This window comes from Talpa occidentalis, unplaced genomic scaffold (assembly GCF_014898055.3).
Source record: "Talpa occidentalis isolate TD23 unplaced genomic scaffold, MPIMG_talOcc4v2.1 talOcc4.13, whole genome shotgun sequence".
Lineage (NCBI taxonomy): Eukaryota > Metazoa > Chordata > Mammalia > Eulipotyphla > Talpidae > Talpa > Talpa occidentalis.
In genome coordinates this window covers 22,272,255-22,278,852 of record NW_023601322.1, presented here as the reverse complement: position 1 = coordinate 22,278,852, position 6,598 = coordinate 22,272,255, and the positions used below count along the sequence as shown (strand labels likewise).

Genomic DNA, 6,598 nt, shown 5'->3' with positions numbered 1-6,598 from the left:
GGGGCGCGGGGGTCGGCGAGGGGTCCCCGATCGGCCTCCACCAACTGTTTGCGCTCTCCCCCAGCTAGAGCACCCCTCCTTGCAATTGCTCGAAATTCACCGAAATTCAGAGAGAGACAGGGCGGGTGGAGGGAGAGGTCCCCAGCTGCGTCCTGGCTCTGCCTCCCCCGCTGCGGCCCGGGAAGCGCCCCCCGTGCGTCCGGCGAGCGGTGTGGGCGCTGCGCCCCCTCCGAGGCGGCTCGCGGGGCGGCGGTCCCCGCTCGACTCGACCGCGCGGCCGCCGCGATCCTCCCCCCTCCCCCGCCCGCGCCCTCCCTCTTCCTTTCACCAAGACTCCGGGACTCGGGAGAGGGCGCGGGAGGCAGGCACACGGGCCCGACCCCACTCCGGCGCGCGCGGGCGGCGCGGGCAGGCGGCGAGGGGACGCGGCGGGGGCGCGGCCGGGGAGCGGGGCCGCGGCTCAGCAGCGGGCGCCGGCCGAGGAGCGAGCGGGGTGGCGGGCGGGCGGGCGGGCAGGGCCGCCCGGCGCCGCGACCCGAACTGCACAGCTCAGCAAAAGCGCCCTCGCCCTCCGCGCGCCGCCTCCAGCGAACCCCAACCCAGCAACATTTTTTAAAGCTCCAACCCATCCTTTGAAGAAAAGGAAAAAAAATTAGCATTGATCGGAGAGCCGGGGACATCTCTATCCAGCTCGCTCTCTCTAGCTCTCGATAGAATTTTCGGGGGGCTCCAGCTAAAATTAGCCGGGCTCGCCGCGCGCCTGGGCGCGAGTGTGTGCGAGTGTGTGCGCGTGCGAGCGTGTGTGTGTGTGAATGTGATTACTCCAGGACTCCGCGGGCTCCGGAGACGCCATTTTCCCCCTTGATATCTCTCTCCATAAATCGGTGGCGCGGCGGAGGCGGCCGCGCAGGGCGGGAAGCGCGGGGCCGGCCGGGGCGCCCGCCGCTCGCCGCCGCCTCCGCGCGCCCGGGGGCCGCGGCGCCCCCCGAGCTAGGGCGGCCCGCCCGCGGCTCGCCGTTTGACAGATGCTCATCGCCATGGAGTTGCCGCAGCAGCACCTTTGGGGGCTCGGGCGAGCGACCGGAGCCGGGATCTGAGCGAGCGCCGGGGCCAGCGCAGCCGGAGGCGCCGGGACATGGTGAGCACGCGCGGCGACCTTGGCCCGGGAGTCCGGCGCCCGCCCAGCCTCCCGCCGCGCGGCGGGGCCCCCGGAGCCCGGGGCCGGGGGGCGGGGGGTCTGCCCTGCATGCAAAAGTTAACGTCGCCTTCCAGCGCTTTGACTTTGCACCGGGCGGGAACGGAGACGCGGGGCCGAGGGGGCGGGATGCCGGTCCCGGCGAGGCGGCCGGCGAGGGGCGCGGGTGGGCAGCGATGCTGGTGCAATTGGAGTGGCCGGTTGGTGGCGGCGATGGTGGAAGCGTCGGGCTGCAAGGCTGGGAGCTTATTGAGTTTCGCCTAATCTGATACCCCCCCCCCCGCACCGCCCCCCCCAGCCCCCCCCTCACCCCAGCCTTTTGCACCCGCCCCGGGTCCTGCCGCTGGCTGCCCGGACTGGCGGGTTTGGCGTCGGTGGAGTGGACTCAGGAGGGGGAGGGGGAGGGAGAGGGGTGGGAAGGCGGCAGCATTTTTTTTTTTTTTTTTTTTTTTGCTCTCTTTGTAACTTGCAGGTTAAGTGGAGCTAGAGAGCTACATTGTAACCTAGTTGGATTTTTTTTGGGGGGGACATGTATCAGAATCTAACGTGTCGTTAATAGAAAGAAGAACAGGGAAGAAGTGGTCCAGCCGGCGAAGGTTGGTGTGTGCTTGTGTTGTGGCTCTGTGCTGGTCTTTCTCTTACAATCTTAATCAATAGATGTGAGTCTGTTTCTGGGGCTCTCTGGTTTTGGGACTCTGCAGAGAGAGGAAGGAATTCCCTTAAAAGCAGACGAATGCCTTTTTTGAAAGCACGCATTGTGTGCGTTTCTTAGAGGAGCCTTGGGCTTGGGAATTCACGGCAGGCTTCCCCGGTCGGTGGTTTCCAGTGGGAAATCACTCCGGAAAGGGAGCCCTTCAGCATCGATTTATTGTTTTTGTCTTTCAAACCATTATCTCTTTGACTAAAATACTGTCTGAGAAGTTCCACAGAGACCGGCAGGTAGACTGGACCGAGCAGATCTTTAGCAAGATGGTGATAACGGTGATGCTGTTTTTGGTGTCTGTGATGGAAGCATTGTTGGGTAATAGCAATTTCTGATCGGTAGAGCATGCTGCTTCTAAAAAAATAAGTAACTGCCGAAATGCTGTCTCCAATCCCCCTCCCTGCACACTGCAAGCACCCGCCTCTCGCGGACCCACGCCGCTCACAACCATTCTGAAATTCCATCCGACTGGAAATATTTTCTTTGGAGATCGGGAAGTTGTGCAGTTGGCAGCAGGAGATGGGGCTGGAGGTACTGTGGTTGTAGAGAGAGGGTTCTCCTCGCCCCCGATGCTGAATATATTCTTTATGTCTGTCTGTGTGGGTTCTGAGTGTGTGTCTATCTGTCTGAAAGGGCTGTTAGGGAAGGATTTCCGATTCGTTTCCGCTTCAAATAAACTGTCCTGATAATCTCATGGTTGACGTCTAACGCTAAAAGGGCAATCTGTGTGTCTCTTTATCCCTGCTGAAACTCTCCTCCCAAAGGGCAGTTATTCTGGAATTCTAGAGCAGCTACTTTTTCTTCCAAACAACTCCCCTCCCCAGTCACCTTCTTTCCTAAAGTTTGGTTGGAGTCCATGGTCTTGAAGGAAACACTAGTATTACTGGTTTTTATCTGGGATTAGTTTTCATTCTTTTTCTTTCCTTTACTCTGCATCCTGTTTTTCCTCAGTTCCTGTAAATTTGTACCAAACATTCATTTCATGAAACAGTTGTCACCAAAACTAAAATTACCTGGCACTTCGGTACCATCTCTTGCCCTACTTCAGTTTCTATAGGTAAATCGGATGTGCCCCAACCACCAAATTTATCTTCATCTGCAAAACTCTGTGTGTGTGTGTGTGTGTGTTGGGGGGCAGGAGTAGGGTAGAGAACAGGAGGGACTTGGATAGGAAGGGTGTTGTTCTGTTCAGACTCGCTCTGCAACACTGGGGCCAGACCTGCACTGTCTGGGAGAGTTTCCTTTGCACACCCTGGTTAGATGTTGTCTGGCTGGGATGGAGAGGCGGGGCCAGCTGACCAGGGGTGTGTGAGGGAGGAGAAAGTTTGTAGCACTTTAAAATATAGTAGTTTTACTATCCCAGGTTACTCCCTCCCCCTTTCTTCTGATTTCTGTGGCTGCAGCCATCCTTAGACTCCTGGAGGTGTGATCCTTTGGCCCAGAGATGGAGTAAGAGTTTTCAGAGCACAGTTGAAGATGCTGTGTTCTCATCTGTACTTCACAGCAGTCCCTGCTATCAGAAAAGGGGGTTAGGACAGAGTGTTTGGGGCCGATGGGAAAAGTATGGTTGAACAGAGAATGAGCAAACTTTAGGTACTGTAGCCAGAGGTGAATAGGAGACCAGAAACTTTTGAAAATGCTGCTTTGCACACCCTCTCCCTTCCCCCATTAAGAAAAAGAGTCTGTCTTGGGAAGTTGAATTGGTGTTAGAGCTGAGCTGTGGGAGCTGCTAGCCACTACAGTAATCTGAGCTGTGCTGGGGGAGGAGGTGGTGAGCGAAAGCCGGAGGAGGGAAACCGACTTGTCTCTCTTAGCAGGGAAAATAGATGTGTCACTGGAATAAACAAACTGGAGGTGGGGGAGGGGGTGGCCTGTACTGAACTTAAGGAGGAGTGGCTGAGAGACAGCATGTCTTTAGGAAGGGGCCACTTTTAGCTTGGGAGAAAATATCAACTGCCTTATATGTTCATGAATGGGCCAGGCAAGTGAAGGTTTGTAATCTGATCTTTTGTATGTTACCATCAGAATGTTACATAGGAAGGCACTGCTGGCAGGGCAGGTTCAGGGCTTCAGGCAAGGGAAGCCCAGGGATATCCCTGTATGAACCAAGAAGCCCCTCTGTGCCATAAGGGTTTCTGGTCACTTGCTTGCATTATTCCTGGCTAGCTACTTTGTAAATCACCTGACCTACATGAGGGCTGGTGGTGGTGGGAGTGGATAACACAGTGCTTGCTCACTTGATGGATTTAGTTGAGAATGGTTGGTGGGGAGAGGCAAAGAGGCAGGGGCAGGAGTTTGCTGAAGAAGAAACAAATAGGTAGGCACTTCCCCCTGGATCTCTGATTCTGTTTCTGCTGTTACCTTGACTTTCAATTCCATTAGGGGCTGAATCAATACTTGTCTGGCACAAAAATGTACATCTAGGAGAAGAGCGTTCTTTTAATCTTGTCATTATTTTTAGTTGTACTTTAATTTCTACCCTGAACCTTCTATATAATATGCAAAAGGAAGAAGATGAGAAGTGGCTAGATAGATGGGATGTCCTTTCTGGATTCTTGCAGAGACACTGAAACTTGGCTGGGCCTCAGCCTCCCAGAATGCCAGTTTTTCCCTTGGAGACTTGAAGTTTTAATTGAAACCAGAAAGCTATTGAAGGCAGGCCCAGCCAAATGAAACTTTGTTTTCTCTGCTGCTCAGGAATGGGAAATAAATAATTTTTTGCTGATGGCATTTCAAGTTGCTTCAGTTCTGCTCCTGCCAGAAGAATCGGGTAAATTATTATTAACACATTAGTATTGTCAGGAGTTGCAGTGCCTTAAAACACAAAATGGGATGATATTATTGAATTTGCCGAAGAACCCCTGTGTGGGAGAGGTCTCCTCGAAGGGGCTGGGGTAAGAGGGCAGGAAGCTGCCCTTGTCCTAGAGAGGAAGCAACACTGGCCTGAAAAAGGGAAGCCTCCTTGCCACACATCACTGGGCCAGATACTAGGGTTCCTGTGAAGGAGGGAACAAAACAATCCAATTCCACTCTTACAAGAACTATATTAGGAAACTTGGTGAGCTTTCCAAAATGTTTTGGGCCAGGTGGGTAAGGAATACTAACAGCCTACCTATCACCCTAGGTTTGAGATTCTTTTAGAACTGCTCCTAAAGGCAACCCTGGTATTTCAGATTCCTCATGAAGTGGCAGACACGTTGGGCCAGTCACATACTTGCTAAGAGCAGAAAAGAAAAACCAAGGTGCCAAGTGAAAGCAGGGTGAAGATGCCAGTCTGCCCTCTTGTTTGGCTCTGAGTTTCCATTTTCACTTGGCCTTTTACTAGATTCTGATGCCCCCATTAGACATAGCATGTTGTGGTAACATAAAGTTTTAGGGTAAAATGGCAACCTTAGAGAACTGAGTCTAAAGTTAGTGACCATTCCACTTCTTAGCTGGAAGTCTTAAAGGTTAAGATCAGAGCCGCTTTCCTTTCAGTTGGTTTTTACCTCTTACTCAACCTTCGCGAATACCCTCGAAGGTTGGAAAAGCATTCTTTTTTATGGACTTTGGATAAAAATGTGTAGTGGTCTTCCCATCCAGTTCAGGGCAAATGATGCCAGGTCAAATGGAGAAAATGAAGGACCCTGACGCCCATAGGACCCATAGGGAGGAAGCAACCTCCCTTGCTCAGGAATGATGATGGATTGACTTAAAGACCCTTTAATAATTACAGGCAGAGCCAGCTGAGCTGACCCCCCCAAGGCAGGTAGAGACTTCTGCCTCTCCAAGTGCTGGGGAGGAGCAGAGGGCTAATGAGCAGATGACTTTTAGAACTTTGTCAGTTCAGAAGAACATTTCCTGGCCCAACTTATCACTTCTTGTTAAAAATAGTACCTTTCATATGCATGGCACTAGTTGTTTTAAAAAGTATCTTCATATTACATCTGCCCTCTTGATTCTCCTAAAGATCAAGACCAGATAAGCATCTTAACTCCATTCAGAAGATGAGACAATTGATACCTGACTTGATGAAATGACAAAAGTTGGTGGCTGAGCTGGGATCAAACAGGTATGTTAATGTGTAAAGAGCATCCCACCTGAAGGGGCAGGATCTGCTTTGGGTCCTGTCCCACTGCTTCCCAGTACTTGAACCCCAGCAAGTTATTTAACCTCTTCGAGCTTCAGTAACCTAATCAGTAAAATAGGGAGAAAGATGTTTTACCCTGCCTACTTCACAGGGGTGTGGAGGATTAAATGATACCAGCTAATTTCTGTAATTGATAGCTGAGAGGATTTCTATGCTGTCTCCTGAAAATGGTTCTTGGGATTATTGTTACTATAGACCAGATTAATAGCCCATTGGTATTACCAGAAATGCCCACAGGAACCCCTTGGATTCTAAGTGAGTCAGGAAATAGTTGTTTTCTACTCTTGACTCATGGGGGAAAAAGGGTCTATATACATTTTTTATTTGGATTATTGAATGCCTACTCTGCCATGAATGTTTGAGACTCAATGTCTTGGGAACAAACTGCATATTAAATATCCAAACTGGATATTCAGTATCCAGTTTAAACTCGAAGATGTATTGGTGCTCTTTGAGTTAAGAATGAGAAGGAGAAAGGGCCTCTCTGGTGGCCTAGGGGTTAAATTTCAGCACTGTCACCTCTAAGGCCTGAGTTCCTTCCCTGGCCAGGGAGCTACCCACATAGGGCACA

The 6,598-nt window shown here is 51.9% G+C and overlaps 1 protein-coding gene across 3 annotated transcripts in view; it reads left to right on the top strand.

The window, feature by feature from the left end:
* The first annotated feature begins 1,036 nt into the window (after nucleotides 1-1,036).
* The window catches only part of SETBP1 (SET binding protein 1), a 349,520-nt gene continuing 343,958 nt past the window's right edge, over nucleotides 1,037-6,598 (top strand). The window contains exon 1 of one of the 3 annotated variants that reach the window (XM_037508593.2): nucleotides 1,037-1,138. The gene's annotated coding sequence lies outside the window, so the exon portion shown is untranslated. The other 2 variants (XM_037508595.2, XM_037508594.2) reach the window with 2 other exon arrangements.